This window comes from Microtus oregoni, unplaced genomic scaffold (genome assembly GCF_018167655.1).
Source record: "Microtus oregoni isolate MIOR12 unplaced genomic scaffold, Mior012 000018F_ref0000195, whole genome shotgun sequence".
In the NCBI taxonomy this organism is placed as follows: Eukaryota; Metazoa; Chordata; class Mammalia; order Rodentia; family Cricetidae; genus Microtus; species Microtus oregoni.
Window position 1 is genome coordinate 15,008,701 of NW_024543077.1, and position 19,507 is coordinate 15,028,207.

The 19,507-nt window shown below is 42.4% G+C and overlaps 1 long non-coding RNA gene across 1 annotated transcript in view; it reads left to right on the top strand.

Annotated features, from left to right (window-relative positions):
* LOC121459073 overlaps positions 1-18,304 on the top strand; it is a 37,912-nt gene extending 19,608 nt beyond the window's left edge. Inside the window, exons 2-3 of the long non-coding RNA XR_005975899.1 lie at positions 629-747; positions 18,260-18,304. This is a non-coding gene — a long non-coding RNA (uncharacterized LOC121459073). The remainder of the gene's footprint in view (positions 1-628; positions 748-18,259) is intronic.
* The last annotated feature ends 1,203 nt before the right edge of the window (positions 18,305-19,507 follow it).

Sequence of the window (19,507 nt, forward strand, 5' to 3'; positions counted from 1 at the left end):
TTCATAAGGTAGGTGGGCTATGTCCATTCTTGTTGTTGTTGTTTAAGTTTTTTATTTTGTTTTTTCAAGACCAGGGTTTCTCTGTAGTTTTTGAGCCTGTCCTGGAACTTGCTCTGCAGATCAGGCTGGCCTCGAACTCACAGAGATCCTCCTGTCTCTGCCTCCCCAGTGCTGGGATTGAAGGCGTGTGCCACCACCACCTGGCCTATGCCCTTTCTTGATTGTGTGGTGCCCACACAGTTATTTTAAATAGGTCCCCTGACCTTTACAGGGCTTTGAGGCCGTGAGGGAGATGAGTTTTCCCAGTGCTGCCCTGAATGGAGGGTGCGTGTTAGGGCCTGGAGGGGTCTTTGTGAAGGAGAAACGATGATCAGGAGGTCTGAAGGGGGCAGTCTGAGAACCATTATGTGAGAACTCCATCTGGTTCCAAGTTCAGGGACTTAGGACCTGTTGGCTGTGCCGCCTCGGGCAAATCACTTAATAAACACTCTCAGCTCCTATTCCTCAGTTGCTCCACACCGCAGGGAGATTTAGGAGAGCAAGCGAGAAAGTGTCTGCAAAAACCTGTCCCGTGGAAGACGTTCATGCAAGCAAAAACAGTGGTGCCATTTACTGTTCGTCCTTCTAGGTGGAGGAGTGTTATTTACCAAGCTGGAAGCTGAGATTGGTGCACATTGTCTGCACCTGACTGAAGAGCTAAGGCCTCTGGCTGATCGCTTGTCTCTTCCACTGTGGGATTGCAGGCAGGTAATATCTACTTTTGATAGATTTTGTTTGCAAACCAAGAAGAGTGTTAGAAATCTGTGAGGTTTCCTTAAATTTCAACTTGTGAGTCTATAACCATCCACAGGATATACTTCTCGGTTTTTCAAAGGGAGGATGAAGCATGTTATCCTCTATTTGTTTCTTATGCCTATAAACTAATTCAATTACACATAGTCTATAATATCTCTCATAATTTCTCTCCCCATATGTTGGTTACTGTTTCTAATGAAGAGTTCTATAGACAATTACGAAGTATCAAGGATTAAATTCAATCAGGATTCTAGAGAAACCCCTTTATAGCTGAAGACAAAATTGCCTTAGGCTGCTTTGCAAATGATCATATCTGCATCATATGATAGCTTACAAATCCATTCAGAATGCTCCCTCAGTTATTTGGATAACTATCTGGAGCTTGCCTCCGAATTCCAGTCCTAGAGAAGAGGCATCCCCAAATAGTCACCTACAAGCTTTGAAAATTACATTATGTTTTTAACAAATGTAAGTGATATCACCAAAGGGGAAAAGATCTTTATTAAGAAAATAAATTACAACATAAACAGGCATTTCGGAAAAGCATCCAGCATATACAAGATTCGCTAGTCATCCGAACTTTTTGTGGCTACGTTAACAGCTGTAGGGTATGAGCAGGACTTTGTTGTAATGAATAAATAGAAATTTGAAAGTGGAAGATAGGTGAGCTGCTCTTTATTACTATGGAAATATTCCTGTCCGTTTCCCAAGGGGTTTGAAGTCTCTAGAAGCTTTGTTAAAAATGCAGCACCACAAAGGAGTGGGGAGATGGCTTTTGGACACTGCCAGTCCCAATGCAAATTTGTGCCTTCTGAGGAACTACCTGGGAAGATTGCTGTTTCTCTCTAGCTTTAGAGGGGGATAATTGGCAAGCATCCCATAGTTTTATGGTGTACAATATGATGACTTAATAGAAAGAGAGAGGGGAGGAAGAGGGAGAGAATGAATATTACCTATCACAATCAAGCTAATTAAGACATCCTTCAGTTACCTCATGTAGTTAACACTTCCACGCACGGATGGTGAGGTGGTGAGGATATTGAAGGTCTACTCTCAGCCAATTTCAGCCACACAATAAATATTATCAACTATAGACAGCATGCTGTACATTATACCGCTAGGACATGTGCATCTAATACATAGAAGCGTGAACCTTTTGCTATATAATATCTCATTCTTGCCCAGTCCCATCCTTCCTGGTCACTAGAGCTCCCATTCTGTTCACTGTTTCTGTGTTAGAATTGTTTATTTTTTTTTGATTCAAACAGTTTTTTTTTTTATCATTTTGTGTCTGATTTACTTCACTTAGCATGATATCTTCTGGGTTCATACATATCAAAATGATATCAAAATGTCAGTTTTCTTCTATTTCTTATAGCAAAATCACACATGCATGCACATAGGCACACACACACACGCCTGCACGCATACACACATACCCACCCAGCCATTGATGACATAAATAAGAATCCTGCATGTTGTAATGCAAGGATAAAATCACACACACACACACACACACACACACACACACACACACACACACACACACACACGTGTTAGCCCAGGCTGTCCTTGAACTTACAGTGGAGAGTAGGCTGTCCTTGAACTTGTAATCATTCTGCCTTAGCCTCTGTAGTGCAAGGACTATAGGCTTGTACCACAGCGTTCGATTTCGATGTGTATTCTTACCGCCCTTGTCAAATGTAGTTGACCATAAATATAGGAGCTGTCAGTTTGGTTTAACAGAGAGACACATTGGGCCATGGGTTCATTTTTATGCTAGTGCCCATTCTGCTTCCATTCTATGATTTACTTGGCAATATAGTTTGAAATCAGAGACTATGAGGCCTCTTGTTTTGACTCGATTCTGTTTTTGCTATTCGCTTCTTTCTTTTCTCACGATTTAGTGTCCCTTGAGAGTCCACATGAGCGTCAGGGTCAGTTTTTCTGTTCATGAAAAAGTCTTTTCTCTCTCTCTCTCTTTCTTTCTTTCTTTCTTTCTTTCTTTTGAAACAAGGTCTCACTTTGCAGATAAGGCTGGCCTAAAACTCACAGCAATGCCCCTGCCTGTGCCTCCAGAGCGCTGGGATTAAAGCTTGCACTCCATGCTCAGTTTCATGGGGATTTTGACTGCACTGACCACTACATTGCTGTAGGTAGTGTTGGGGGCTGGGAGCTGAGGTATTGAGGGCCTAGAATACATTATGTAGCCTCTACCCTGTGTCTCTGGTCCTCTAGCCTAAAAGCGGCAATTCATCTAACTAACAGGAACAGAATGCATTTCCATCCACTCATATCTTCTTCAGTTTCTTTCACTAATATTTTATGATTTCCCTTGGGCAAGCCTTCACATCTTTGGTTAAAAAGTTTTTTGTATTATTGTGAATTAGATTGTTTTTGTAATTCCCTTGGAATTTGTTCATGGTCGGTGTACAGAAACATAACTTGTTTTACGTGTTAAATTTATATTCTGCTATTTTACCGAATTTATTTTATTTTAATTTTTTTTTATTTTCTGAAACAAAGTTTCTCTGTTACTTTGGAGCTTGTCCTATAACTAGCTCTGTAGACCAGGCTGGCTTTGAACTCACAGAGATCCGCCTGTCTCTGCCTCCCAAGTGCTGGGATTAAAGGCGTGCGCTACCACTGCTTAGCTTTCATTGGTTATTTTAAACAGTCTGTGTGTGTGTGTGTGTGTGTGTGTGTGTGTGTGTGTGTGTGCGTATGTGTGTGCGTGCGCATGCGTGCGCGCGGCCGCGTTTGCCGTTCTCCTACATAGAAGACTGGGTTCTCAGATAAGTGTCACTTCACATTCCTTTTTAGTTAGGACGCAGCCTCCATCTCCCCTCCTTCTCCTTTTCTTTCTCCTTCCAGTTCCTTCCTTCCTTGCCCTCTCTATCTTTCCCTCCCTTCGCCCTTCCTTCCTTTGCTTCCTTTCTTTTGCCTCTACTTATTCTCCTCTCCTCTCTCTTCATGTAACTGCTTTTGCTAGAGCTCTCCGCACTGCCCTAAATAGAACTGATGTAAGCAGGCATCCGTGTTTTGTTCCTGATCTTAAAGGAAAAGTTCTTAGAGTTTGACCACTGGGTATGAATTTTTATATAGTGTTCATCACGCCAAATTCTAAGCTTGCCTCTCCTCCTTGGTTACTGGATACTTTTAAATGAAAGGGCATTGGAGAGTGTCAAATGCTTTTCATGCACCAATTGAGGCCATGTGTTTTTCTTTTTTATTTTGTTAATAGTTATATTACACTGATTGACTTTTCATATGTTGCCTTGTCCTTGCATCCTAAGAATAAATCCAATTTAATGTGTAATCTTTTTAATGCAATGCTGAATTCATCTTGCTAGTGGTTTGCTGACAGTTTTTACAATGATGTTCCTAGGTGATACTGGTGTGTAGTGGGTTTTTTTTTCTTTTAGTGTTTTCATTTTGATATTCTGGTGATATTAGCCTCATAGAATGAGTTGTTTTCTTTAAGGGTATGGCCTCTGGCAGGCGGGTCAACCACGGTCCAGTGGATGGCTCAATGCTCATGAGTATATAACTAGCACAAGTTGAATTCATCAGCATACTTAAAAAAGAGGATATGACATTGGGAGAATAGGGTAGATCTGGAAGAGTTAGGAAGAGGAAGAGGGGTGAAATATAATCAAAATTCATTATATGCTTGTATAAACTCTCAAATAGTCAATAAAATTACTGCATTAAAATAAATAAAAGTTAATTTTATTTAAATGCAAACAAGATGAGCTAAAGTGAAAAGAAACAAACACCTATGCCCACAAAGAGCGTTGAATGTAAAAGTTTAAAGAGGTAGTATTAATTTTCATTTATTTCCTTTTACTCAGTTTTTAATTGACTGGGTTGTATTTGCTTACAGTATATCAGTATCATGGAGCTTTGAAATACAGATAATTGTGGAGTGGCTAACTCAAGCTAATTAATGTAGATATTACCTCAAATAATTCTTTGTTTGTGATAAGAATGCCTGAAACCTACTATTCTAGAAATTTCCAGGGTCTGGGGAAATGACCAAGTAGGGAAAGCACTTGCTAGTACAAACACGAAGACTTGAGTTCAGCTCTCTAGAAATCGGGGAGAGTCAGATGTAGTAGCTTACGTCAGTAACCACAGAGCACCTACAGTGAGATGGGAGACCGGACAATCTCTGGGATATGGGCCAGCTAGCCTTGTGTGCACATTGGGGAAGTCATGAGACTTTGTTTCACACAAGGTGGAAGGTGAGGACTGATCCCCAGGTTATCCTCTGAAATGCCACACACATTCCATGGAAAACACAGGAACACAAACATTCTCATTCACATACATATACAGACACACACACTTCCAGGTATTTGATGCCTTGTTATTGACTATATGAGTGTTTATAGTGGTAGCTTCACAGTAGCCAGAAGGCACAAATAATTCTAAGTCTATCAATTTATGAATAGATTAGTAAAAGTACATATTTACAATGGCATCCCACTCACCAGTAAAAAGGAATAAGATAATGATGTATGTTATAACATGGATGGTCCTCAGGAGTGTTATGCTCAGTAGAAGAAGTTACGTGCAAAAGACCACATAGCACATTATGCCTGTGTAGAGTTAGCTTTTCATGGCCATACCCAACAGATGGCATCGTGAAACTTTAAGGAGAAAAAGGTTATTTTGGTTCAGTTTCAGGAGATACAGTCTATACCTGTGTGGCTTCATTGCTACATACTGAAAGGGTGCTGGTCACCAGTGGTCATACTGAGTCTGGGTTTCTTTATTGTGTTCAGATCTTATGCCTTGATTCTAAGAACTCCATAAGCCACAGTCATATTGAAACCCATTGGTTACAAAACAAAACCTAGATCCCAGGGGGAGAGTTAAGATATTTAGACAATCACCTTTGCACAATGTGTGAGTATGCCCGAAGGAATTCCTCCAGTGTTTTATGGTCCACATACACGTGGGATGAAGGTGAGGCATCAAAAAACAGAAAGTCCTGAGAATGACCCTGCTTTCAACAAAGGGAGTGAAGGAAGGAAAACAGGACCTGGGGCTTGAAGACCTGAATTGGGGCCTTGCCTTTCCTTCTCATTGGCTGTGTGATCTGAGATAAACATGCACTCTTTTAAGAGTGAAAGCCCATCTATAACAACATAGCTAAGACAAAACCTGCCCTCCTTCTTTCACATGGCTCTTATGAAGACGCAACAGAGCTTTATGAACCATAAATATGGTAGAGATACGAATCACTAGAGCTATAATAGTATAGCCAGTGTTGTTTCTTGGGAGGGGTGCAAGACAGGATGTGTTCTTGTGAGTAGACTATGATGCCCCAAAGACAACATCTCAGTTTCTCTTTGGGAATGGAGCTGGGGAATTGCAACAGGGAATCTTCAAGCAATGGTTGGCTCCATTTTTCTATGCCGTATTGCTTGGCTTGTGGGGAGCGATAGATAAAGGGTCCATATGAGAATAAGACAAAGACTCTTTCATTGAATTGAGATTCAGGCAAAGCATGATTTGGGCCCAGGAGAAAGAAAGTTGGGAGACATAATTTTCTTGGTGAAGTATACCCAGGCTAAGCTTATTTTTTGGAGACTTTAACAGGTCTTTAACAGGAGTTTTGCTCCAAATTAGCCCCTGTTTTGAAATAAAATTATAATTCAAAATAGTTTCAAAAAGTCTGAAGCATGGAATTACCATCTTGAGTCACACAATGAAAACCGCCGCACTGGCCTGGCTTCTTGGAAAGTTTCAGTCTGCTTTCCCCTTTGCTACAAGAGCAATCACACAGTTGCTCTGACTTAAGTTAGACTCTGAAATGTCAAAGCCTGTGCAACCTGATCTGAATAGAAATGGAGCCACAGAACAGAAAGGAAGTCAATGAGAACAAGATTCTAGTATCTTAGAAGCCATTTCCTCTTCTGCATGCGGAATTTAAATAGAACAGTGTAGGCGGCGGGGGGGGGGGGGGGGGGGGGGGGGGGGGAGCGAGGGTATTGGAAACAGAACACGAAACTGGCCATGCACACGTGCCTGTGTTCATTGTCTACGGTAAATAAGAATCACCCAGGCTGTGCAAAGATAGGGGCACCTCCTGGTCCTCTCTAAATTCGAAGAATGAAAACAACTTAGGAACACAGGTGACGTTTTTGAAATGTGGCCATTTGGGTTTGGCTGCTGAGCTGTTAGGTGTTTTTGTATTGAACCATGATCTTGGAAGTCTCCTGGCGCTCTTGATTATGTCAAATCATTTTCACGTCCTCATCTGGTTCTCGTTATGAATCTCCTGGATTTGATTCTCCCCACACACATTGGTCATTTTCTTAATATAAAACAATTAATTTATTTAATTCTACTTTCCCCATCCCTAACCCCTTGCAGATGTGTTTAGAATGTAACTAGCACTCAGAAACTTTCAGCGGAGAGGACTAATTTCCGATGCTGAACTGTTCTTTTCCTTTTGACAGAGTTAGCAGGGCTTTCTGATTCATAGATAAACACTTATGGCTGAAGTCTGACCAAACACCAACACATGGCATCAGACTGTGGGCCAGGAACACTCCTGTTGCGTGGTTCCTCCAGCGACGTTTTAGGAGTATGCTTGCTGGCTTGGGAAAGCTTTCTGTCCATCTCAGATCCCTAACAGCAAAGACTCCCCACCTGTGTGTCAGCTCTGATCATTGGACTCAAAGAGATCATTGTAATTACAAAGTATTTCACGATGGGATGGTGGCGAGGAGGCTAGATAAGAACGTTAGTGAAGTGGGACTTGAAGCACTTTAACAGAATTCAATACACGTGTGTTGCTGTTTGGCTCTTTCTTTTCAGCACAGAGAAACAGTGTTTGAATGCACGCAGGGATTCACCAAGCTAGTTTCCAAAGTGGCATCTTGCTTTATTCCTGTTTGATGACTTTTAGTTTTTCACACACCTGGTTCCCTGCATCTGTTTTATCATTTCGTTGGCTGCCATGAACAACAGGAGAAAAAGAATCTATGAAACTGTATAGTCTGGAGTTACCCTTGAATAGATTAAATTGGCCACACCCTAAACCGAGCCCCTCCTTTTGAATATAGTGTACAATAGAATGCTTCTTCCCTCTCCTTTTGACTTCCAATCAATTTGGGGCCTAAGGGTGGTGTAATCCATGGTTGACAGAGATATTTAATGAGCCTGGGTTTGAGCATTCATAGCTGAGGGACTGAGGATTAGGTTTTATCTTACTTCATTCACATCTTGATTAATAATGCAGGAGAGGCTTCTGCATGCTAATGAAATTCAGTCTGCAGCGTGAACAAAGCTGGGAAACATTGCAAAGCCAGAGGTCAGCCCAGACGGACCAGCGTGAGGCGAGCAGGTGGGAGGCCGCGTGTGAGCTGACCCCACTGCATTCTCTGCTGAGGGCATTTCAAGGGGCCTAGGCCTCTCCGGGCTTTTTCATGCTGGATCTGAAGGCTGCAGCTTGCATGGCTGCCCAGAGCATAGCTATTTTGCAATGTGTTCCTCATGGCTGGTTAATGTCAGCTTTGGAAACATAGGCTTTCTGTATCAAGGACAAGACCAGAATGTAGCAGTGCAGGACAGAGCTGGAGGCAGCCCTGCAGGAGGCTGCAGGACGTGTTTGCTGCACAAGCTTCACTGTGTAGCCGAGTGGAGAGCCGAGATGCCTTGACCTGGTTAGTCTCTATGATCTACCGCACTATCTACAGAGCCGTGGCTCCTCCCTGGGAGAGAACCGCGGTCTGCGTCTCCTCAGCTGGAACTACTTTCTGGTGACGGAGAGAGCTGGATGTCTGAATTAGGTAGATCTTAAGTTGGTTGTCTCTCGGGCTTCTGTGCCACTTGGAATCAGAGGAGGCTGCGCATGAGAGCTTCGCCTTTGTGATTGGTGTGATTCTCTTCTACAGATTCCATGTTTTGGGGATGTAAAGCCCAGTGCAACTGTGCTGAGAAGTGGGACCTTTGCGAGGTGATGATGTCACACCCTTGGGACATTAGTCACTACATGAGTAGGGCAATGCCATTACTTCGGGAGTGACTTTGTCATATGAAGGAAGTGGGTTTCTTATAAAAATTTAAGTTGGGCTTTCTCTCTCTCTCCACCCTCCTTTCTTCCTGCCTTCTGCCATGGAATCACATGGAAGGAAAGCCCTGCCCAGACAGGGCATAAATGTTGGACTTCTCAGTCTACAGAACTGTTAGGAATGCATTCATTCTTTTTTTTTTCTATCCAGTATCCAGTCTGTGATATTCTGTCCTAGTAATATGAAGAAGATTCAGACAGTTCTATAAATGCTTTCCCCATGAGATGTGAATGAACCCAGCTGTCCTGAGTTGTAGCACGGAGGCCTGAGCTACTACATAGGGGTGACTTATTTCGGCTCTATTTCTTTGTCTGCTGTTTTTCAGTGACAATTTTCAAGAAACAAATACATCATAATTTTTGAGTGCGAAGGGAAATCAGAGTTGAAAGAAAGGAATTTAGAATTGGCATCAAAAATCTTTTTATTCCATTTCTGCCTGGAGCAGAGACCACAGGAAAAATAACGGACTTGCTCAAAGTGACTAGGATTGAAGGGAAAGGAACTGAATGTGGCCTGGCCTTGGGCTTCTCGGTTCATCCTCTGTCTTGAACTTTGTTGTTAGAGCATCTAGATTGAAGGCAGAAGAACCTCTTAAGAACACAACAGTGACATCCATCAGATGGCACATGGCTTCTGATGAATCCATCTGTTACAGGGCAGGAGATTTGGAATATTTAGAAAAACAGTACTTTTGCTTGTGCTGTGTGAAATAATACTAATAAAAAAAAAGCAGTGAAGAAGTTTGTGTCCTTTGAGCTCTTCATAGGAACCGTTCTGAAAATGTCAGCTGTTCAGAAAATCTGGATGGAGGGCACTGGGGATGATTTAGGGAAAGAATTGGATTCCTGCAAACTCTTGAAATTTCAAACCTTTTCAAAGCCACGCCTCTACCCCAGTCCCTTGGTTCGGCTACTAGAGACTTCAACATCTGGAAAGTCAAAAATGCCAAGAAAATTCTCTTCCCAAGAAACCAGATGGCTTCAGCTTTCATGTGGGGACAAGCTGACTAAAAACCGACTAAAAATGTCAGCCACCAAAACGGTATGAGGGGAGAGAACGTTCCTGTCAGAATTGGCCAGGGGAGGGCAAGCTAGACTGGGGAAAACATCACTACCTTAGTTTCCAGGTAGCTTTCACTGTTCCCAGGAAACTCACTGAATTTTTGCTAGTACTTCATCCTCACGCATCTGTGGGGGACAGGTGATTGTGGAATTGTCATTTGTTCCGAGGGTTATTTCTACTCCTTGGAATGAATGGTGCCTGAGGAGTATAAATATATGTGGTTATTTTGAATATCTTTGGTTTAAACTCCATACTTCAAAGGTCAGGGAAGTGGGGGTGTTCTTAACACCCAGGGTGTGTTGTAGGCCTCAGGAAGTGTAAATTTTTGAGAGCTCCTAGATAGGAAAAGCATGTCTTTCTAACAAAAATAGATTTGACCTTTAAAAATTTTATTTTCTAATAAAATAATGCTAGTACCTGGACTTTTTTCTTAAAAGAAAAGCAACTTGCTTGAATTCTATGAGTTTTCTAACTGTGAGAACTAGTGACTGATGCCGTGTGGCATACATAGAGGGATGGAAAAGGTCTACGGAGAAAAAAAAAGGGAATAGTGGAGGGCAAGCAGAGGAAAAGTAAAATCAAGTCGAGATCAAAGGCAGGGTAAAAATGTCAATGGGAAAATAGGAGAGTCCAAATCGTCTTGAATATTTTATAGAGAGCTTGAGTGTGGGCTTGATCACCCAAAGGACACACCGCAGGGATCAGTGTTCACAAATGAACAACAGCTGGTGGTTGTCAACAGACAATATCCCGGGGGTGGAGAGCATTTTGGGTGAGACTGTGTCTTCAGGTAGTCCCCGGGCCTTTGGGGGGGAAATCTTTGATGAGGAAAATATTCCTTCCCATTGTTAGGGGATGAGTAGACCAGGCCAGTGGTTTTCTAGTGAATACACTTCCAAGTGAGCACGTGAGGAAAATTAATTAGGTAATGGTCGCTTACAGAGCACCTTCTAGGTTGACATCACTGCACTTTGTCTTAAAGTGCAGAGGGGTTGATAGCCCAGAGGGGTTGATAGCCGGAGAGGATTCTGATTAACCAATGCCTTCGAGCCACTCTGACTGTGTGGGGAGGAATGGTTGTTTTTTCAGGAGTGAGATCTCCAAGATACCCTCCCTGTCTGGCTTTATTTCTAAAGTATTTCTGGTGAGGGTTTGCTCCATTGCTCGCTCACATTTTGTCCTCGTCTGAAACTTTATGTGAATATTGTTTTTTATTCATTACTTGTCTTCCTTACCAGTAATAAATTCTCCACAGTTAGAGATGGCTATGCTTTCTTTTCACAGTGACCTCAATGCCAGTACTAGGACCTGGCACAGGGTTGAGCAGGTACTTACAAATGCATCCAGTGAGATTCCAGACATGATATGTAATTAAAGAATTCAAATAAAGAGGGTGCATATAATTAAGATAAGCAGAAAATGTAGAATCACAGAATCGAGAGGGAGACAAATCATAATTTGCATGTTGTTCACGTTATCTTGATTGGCAGGTTGAGAAGATATCGAGTCTGGACAATCTCTGGTCAAGCTGGGTGTATCTGAGGAACTTGTTAGGAGGAAGGCCAGGCTGTGTCTTCTGCTGTAGGAGATCACTGAGCGGCTGCTTCCTTCACCCTTTCCTCTCTTCTGCCCACTGGCTCTAAGCAGAATGCTGAGGGTTAGTGTTCCAGCTTCAGAAACCTGGGTACCGATTGTTCTGCCAAAATTAGCCAATTTGTTTGTTAAATATATATTATTTGATTTTACTAATCAGTGGGACCACCCAAAGTAAATAGTGTACTGTCGTAACTCTAAGTGGAACTCGATATTGTTGGCTGACAATTTTTTAGCTGGTGTTGTGATGGATGGGACTCTATTATTTTTACTGCTCACAGAGGAGGGCAATGGCCTCTCTGGGATCATGTGACCTCGAGCTCTGTTAATTTGTGACATCAGTTGGAAATAGAGAGCAGTAGATATTGAATTTGTTTATTCACTAAAATAAGACTCAAGAACCTAATAACTGTGCTTCGGAATGATTGTTATATTATTAACATTAGTCTGCAAAACTCTCAGTCAAGCTCTGTTCCCCCTGTCAATTTAGTGAGCCAGTTTCTCTATCATGAGGGTCAGTTATATTCAACAATCAGATTAAATTCCTACAGTGTGCGAGGTACCGGGGAAAGAAAAATGAGATAGACAAACACTCATAGTACAAGGAGCTCCAAGTATGGAGGGTGAGAAAACCCGACTCGTGACGCAACGCGGCAAGAGATGAGGTGTAGCTTACAAAGGCTCTTCTAACTCTCTGAGAAATAAAGGGAATAAAGGCAATGGGGGCTGAGCCAAGCCAAACCCAAACCCCAGCCTTTTGGGGAAGAGTTGGTATGTTCCCTCTCTCTTGAATCTGAGGTTGTAGAGAAGGGAGATGCGGGCACCACTCAGGCAAGCTGCGGTGACGCTGAAGGGCTTGGATGTTGCTTCCAAGTTTAGTTCTTCAAAACTTCTTTAAAGTTATTATTATGATGTGTGTATACGCATGCTGTGTGTGTGAGTACATGAGTCGGGGTACATTTGTGCAGTCCAGAAGACAACTGTGCGAAGTTAGAGCTCACCTTTCTCCTCTGTATGGGTTCCAGGAATGAACTGAGACCATCAGACATACGAAGCATGTGCCTTGACCTGCTGAGCTATCTTCAGCTCTCAAGCCGAAGTTCTTGATCCAAGCCTTGAGGGTGTGGGAGGACACATGGCTTCGACACTGGGAGTTTTCTTAGGCATGAAACTAGCCTATATTTCATAAAAGTAAACGTATTCTATTTGAATAAATATTCCTTCATTGGAGACTGTTTCTCCTTATGGTAAGCTGTTTTATTGTAAAATAACACTGATGTGAGGTTATTGTCTTACTGTCTTACTTTGGCAGAGGTAACATACCTGGGATCAGCGGACACCATTGAAAAATCATTGGAAATGAGAAAGAGGGATGAGATGATACATGAAGAAAAAAGGCAGTGTGTAAATCACGCTGTGCGGTTGTAAATGCATCCGTGGTGTTCCTCTGAGGTAAAGATATCATCACAATACCAAGTGCTCAACACGCCTGAATTAAATGTGTAAGCCTTTCTTCCATCCGGAGTAACTGTTCTAAACTGTTGAAAGCAGTTTCTCCGGCTTGTGACTTGAAAGGTTGATAACATAATCATATCTGTAGCAATGACCGCAGTGTGTACTTCTTTTCCTGTCATAGTTTGATTTAACAGTTCCAGGAGAAAGGCGTGAGCCTTGCACTAAAGAGGCGTGTAGATAAGGCAGGGCAGAGCTGGGTGCTTCTTCATGGAGTCTAGAGTCTAGGAAGTCATTCAGCTACTTAGCTGTTTCAGAGTGAGTTCTAGGAAACAGAGGGGAGAAGCCTCCTTCTCTGCAGAGTTTTCGATCTAGTGAGTTATAAGACATTTGGGAACAACTTGCCATGGTGCAGACATGGTGAGACAGAGACTCAAATTGTATACTACATCAAAAAATTGAGGAAGATGCTGAGCCTGCACTGTGTCAGATACTTTCAGAGGAGACTTCAGGTTGAGTCACTGAGGGTTGGGATGTAGAAAGAAAATCTGTCTCCATCAAAGACCAAGTGGTCCACTGGCTGGAATGTGGGCACCGAGAAGGGGATGCTAAAGGTCATAAATAGGTAACAACTACATCACAGGTTGAATCTCCTGTCTCACGGACAAATTTGATTTTGTCCTTTAGATATGAGAACGCCTAGACCAAATAGGATTTTAGAGCTATTGAAAATGCACTTATTTATTTGGTGTGTGCTTGTGTGTGTCCGGGTGCATGGAGTGCCAAAGACATCTTGGAATCTCTTCTCTCCCTCTCCCACATTGGTTCTGAATATCAATTTCAGGTCATCAGTCTTGGATACATGGTGGGTACGGACAGGGGCTTTTTCTGAAATATGATTTACTCTCTGAATAAAGATCAGTAATGTATGTTTGGCTCATTCATTTGTCATGTACTTCCCTGTTTCCCATCTCAGAGACTTCCACTAGTATGCTTTCTTCTCTGTTTCTGTAAACTTCAGAGCTATAGACCCCCCAATATCCCACCATCCCAAACTAATTAATTCAACAGCTCACTCATCCAGCTTTTTTCATCTCAGAAATTCATAGGATGTAGGATTGCTTTCAGAATTCAAGTTCTCCAGTCAGAATACGTGGGGATATTATATATATATGATATATATTTGAGATATATATATATATGATATATATTTGATATATATATCATATATATATATATGATTTTTATTTAGCTCTACATTTTTCTCTGCTCCCTTCCCTGCCTCTCCCCTCCCCTCAACACTCTCCCAAGGTCCCCATGCTCCCAATTTACTCAGGAGATCTTGTCTCTTTCTACTTCCCGTGTGGATTAGATCCATGTATGTCCCTCTTGGAGTCTTCATTGTTGTCTAGGTTCTCTGGGATTATATGGTTTGTAGGCTTGTTTTCTTTATCCTTTTGTTTAAAAACCACTTATAGATGGGTACATATGATAATTGTCTTCTGGGTCTGGGTTACCTGACTCAAAATGATGTTTTCTAGCTCCATCCATTTGTCTGCAAAATTTAAGATGTCATTTTTTTTCCTGCTGTGTAGTACTCCATTGTGTAAAATGTACCACATTTTCTTTATCCATTCTTCAGTTGAAGGGCATCTAGGTTGTTTCCAGGTTCTGGCTATAGCAAACAATGCTGCTATGAACATAGTTGAGCACATGTCCTTGTGGCACGGTTGAGCATCTTTTAACTAAAATCTAACTCCATCGTTTCCATCTGTAAAGAAGGTAATACTAATATCTGTGTTACAAGATTAACTGAGCATTAAATGATGTGTTAACTGTTCGCCATGTGATGCAATACTCAAGGTAAGTCACCTGGGAAGGCAAGGTCTCTTTTCATGGTTCAATTCAGTCACTTGGTCCCATTGCTTGTAGGCCTGTGACAAGGCAGAGCCATCATGACAGGGAGCACAAGGCAGAGGGACTGCTCCCAGCACAGAAGCCAAGAGACAGAGAGCGTGAGGACAAACTTTGGCTGGTGGGCACAACCGCGTCTTCTGATTTTGTCATATCTAGACTGTTAACCCATTGGGTGGTACCGCCCATATTCAGGATTGGTTGTCCTTTCCTGGTTGCTATCCCAGATTCTAACTTACTTTAGAAACACAACCGGAAGTGTTTTTACCAATCCCTTATGTATCTCTCAATCCAGTCAGGACAACAACCAGGACTGACGGTCACACTGATTCCTCTCTGGAGGAACAACTCATCAAGCACATATACAATTAAACACTCGCCGTATGATGACGGCTGACATTCTGACTTTTTGCCCAAAACATAGCTCACATTTAAACTTTTTAAAAAATATTTATTTATTTTACAACCCAATCACAGTTCACCCACCCTCCTTCCAGTTCCTCGCCCCACCTCCCTCGCTTTTCCTCCCCATCCACACCTTCATTTCTATTCAGAAAATGGCATACCTCTCCTGGATATAAACAAAGTATGGCATATCAGGCTGTAGTAAGCCCCTCCCCTTATATTAAGGCTGGGCAAGGCAATCCAGTATGAGGAGTAGGGTCCCCAAAGCCAGCAAGAGTGTCAGAGGCAACCCCTGCTCCCACCATTTGGAGTCCCTCAAGAAGACTACATTACACAACTGTGACATACATGCAGAGGGCCTACGTCAGTCCCATGCAGACTCCCTGGTTGTCAGTTCAGTCTCTGTGAGCCCCTATGAACCCCGGTTGATGATTCTGTGGATTTTCTTATGATGTCCTTGGCCCCTCTGACTCCTATAATCCTTCCTCCCTCTCAGCAGGATACCCTGAGCCTGGTCTACTGTTTGACTGTGACTCTTTGTACTTGCTTCCACCAGCTATGGGATGAAGCCTCTCCTCACCCACATTTTATTAGAGCTATTTATGTAATCTTTCTTCTTGACCCAAGTGTCACTTCCTTGAGGGCAGGACTCATTTTCTGAGTTTTAAAAAACATTATCATGTTTCACACACACAGACACATACACACACACATGCACACACGCACACAGATTCATTGAACTTTATTGGTTTTGTGTACAAAACTTTCTTGTTTTTGAGAAAGCAAAACATCAGCCTATTTTCTCCATCCAGCTTCAACCCTAGTCTAGGGTTTTTAGTTGACTGTCAAGACATTTTGCCATTGATATCTGTGGTGTCCTTGATTCTGAATATTTGGTTAGGAATAAATATAGCTGCCAATTATTTCACTTCTGTGGTGGGAAACACAAACTTCTTTATGACTTGGTTTCCAGGAATGATGAAAATTAAAGCATTGATATATATTATCTAAGGGTTTATAATTTCCTAGTTTTCATGTCTACTTCCTGGACACAAAGCCGAGAAAGGCTTATCATCCAATTGTCCACCCACACAAGAACAGTGTGGTCTAGTAATTATAGGCCACATTTTCTCATTTAATGGCAAGCAAATCAGAGTCAAACTCTTGTTTCTCGCTAGGCTAGTCAACTACAAATAAAACTTCTCACCCCCGTCTCCTCACTTCATGTCTTCGTTCCAAGGAACTCCAGCTAAGCGAGTTTTCGAAGAAATTGAAGCTGCTATCCAGGTTCTCAAACTACCTTCGTTTTATGTATATTCACTAAAAATTCTTTAAAAGAATGACTCTGTTCCTACTTCCTTAAACATAAAGTAGCAGACATCAAACTTTTCACTGACAATTCACAGTGGAATTGAATCAACCCTTGCTAACTGCTTTACCGCATGGTTGGTGAAAGGGGTTCCAAGACTGATTGTCTGAATCATAATTGCTGTACAGTGCTGATGCTATGCAAAACTAGCCTTGGAGATGCCGAACAACATAGGGTATTCATCTTTGCCCTGAATGTTGCCCTCTGCCCTTTTAAGTTTTCATCTATACTCTTTGGATTTTTGCTGAGACACCATCAAGTTGATTCTCAACCTTCCTAATGCTGTGACCCTTTAACACAGTTCCTCATGTTGTGGTGACTCCCAACCATAAAATAATTTTGTTCCTATTTCATAACCATAACTTTGCTACTGTTATGAATCACAATGCAACTATCTGTGTTTTCTGATGGTTTTTGGCAACCCCGTGAAAAGATCTTTTGACTCCAGAAAGGGTTATGATGCACAGATTGAGAATCGCTGTTCTAGCTGACTATTGTGGTCTCAAGAGTCCATCTATTTATACTTCTTTCAATTTCCCCTCTGTTAGCATCTGGATCATTAGTTCAACCACATCCTTTCCTTTTGTCTTTTCTTTGGTATTTAGTTATCAACTACTACATTCTAAGTGTACCTTGTAGGTAAAAGAAGAACAAAATGTACACAGATCCCATAACCAAGCACAACTTGTTTAAATGATATAAAACTATAAAATGTGTTACAGCTTTGTCTTAGTTAGGTTTCTATTGCTGTGAAGAAACACCACGGCCACAGCAACTTTTATGTAGGAAAACATTTAATTGGGTGGTTTACAGTTTCATTGGTTTAGTCCATTATCATCATGGAGGACATGGTGATGTGCAGGTAACGGGAAGTGAACTGTGATACTGTGCATAGCTGGAACATAGGACACTTCAAAGCCTACCTTCAGAGTCACACACTTCCTGCAGTGAGGCCCACATTTCCAACATGGCCACACCTCCTAATCGTGCCACTCCCTTTGGGGGCCATCTTCTTTCAAACCACCACAGCCTTCATGAAGTAAAAATGATTCTTGGCGGGGAGTTTATACAAGATCCAGCATCTCGCAGAACGAGTTTATGATGAACACAGTGGGGGACGTAAAAATGAGAATTCACAGTCTTGGAGAGGGGGTGACTACAGAACCTGGAGGGCCTTGAGGGCCAGACTGACAATGCGATACCACCAGCGCCCCCATTTTGTGCTTCGGATGAGCCCAGTAGTATTGGAGCAGGATCAGTGTGAGGAGCCAGCAGCCATGGAGTTAATTAGGTTTGGGTGGGGACAGGATAGAATCTATGGTGAGATATGGGCAGAGCTGGCCCTAACAGTGGAGGGAGAAAGTAGCTACAAGGTGAGCTGGGCTGATCAGCAATGCAGATTGGGCAGGCGTCTGTCCAGACAGGTCCAGAAGCCGGTCAGAACTTCCCTTCATCTTGGTCAGAGTTTCTCCCTCTATGTTCACTGTTGGTTTTTTCCTGTCATTTCTTCTCCAATCTTTATTCTTCCTACTTTGTTTTCCCCCACTTAGTGCTTTTCCCTGTATCCTTTTGTTTTTAGGTCAGCACTGCTTGACACAGAAGTCCTTGCTACTACAGGTCGTCTGCCACCTTTTCTTTGGAGAGTTTTTATCTAAGGTAACTTTTCTTTCTTTAGCTATGGCTCCTTCCTTATTGGAGATACATTCTTTGGCATTGGTGGATGCACATCGATAGTACCAGGGACTTTGCCGTTGGAGGATGCCCATGTGCAGTACCAGGGACTTTGCCATTGGAGGATGCCCATGTGCAGTACCAGGGACTTTGCCATTGGAGGATGCACATCCACAGTACCAGGGACTTTGCCGTTGGAGGATGCCCATGTGCAGTACCAGGGACTTTGCCATTGGAGGATGCACATCCACAGCACCAGAGACTCCCAAGCTGTTCTTGACTAACACCACTCCAACATTTCTGTTATGGCCTCAGTTTTCACTATGAGTTGCAAGTTGAATGCTTCCCATGTGCGCATATTTTAAATGTTTGAACTTGTGGTGCTCTTCTCAAGGCCATGGGGCCTTTGGAAGTGAGGACCAACTGAAAGAAGCAAGTCACTAACGGTAGCCCTTTGAAGGTTATGGCCAGGCCTTTGTCTCCAGGTTGGCCATGATAGAAGGCATCTCTTCCATGTGCTGTTGTCTCCATGAACAGCTCCACAGCTTCCCTGCTATGATGGACTGAGTTCCTTTTGAAACTGTAGTCTAAAATAAGTGCTACAAAAGTATCAGTTTGATGTCAAAAGTAACTGATGCTATCTCATTCCAGGCTTTAGTGGTCATTATTAGCTACCAGTCTGGTCAATGTCTGCCACACGCTCTTAGACTCTGCCTACTGGTTCCCTTAGCTTCCACTCACTGGCTGAATTGCTCTTACCTTTCTCCACTTGCAGTACAGGAAATGCAAACATAGACCATACCAACTAGATACACTCCAGAGCAGGGATTTATGCCTGGGGGCATTTAACAAAGTCTGCAGAGACATTTCTGGTCATTGCACCATGGTCAAGGGAGGGATGCTGGCTTCCAGCAGTCCAAGTCAAGGGTCTATGAAAACTCTCCTAGCACACGGGGACAGTTCCCACCCCCAAAAGAGTCATCCAGCCTGAGATGGCAACCTTGTTAGACTAAGAAACTGTTATCCAGAAGTATTTGTTTTGGTTTGCTGCTGAGACAAATCTAAAAATAATAGGATCAATTAAAAAGAAAATAAGTTGCAATCAGTTATGAAAAACAGCAAAGGGATCTGAAGACGGTAAACAGCAAATGTACCT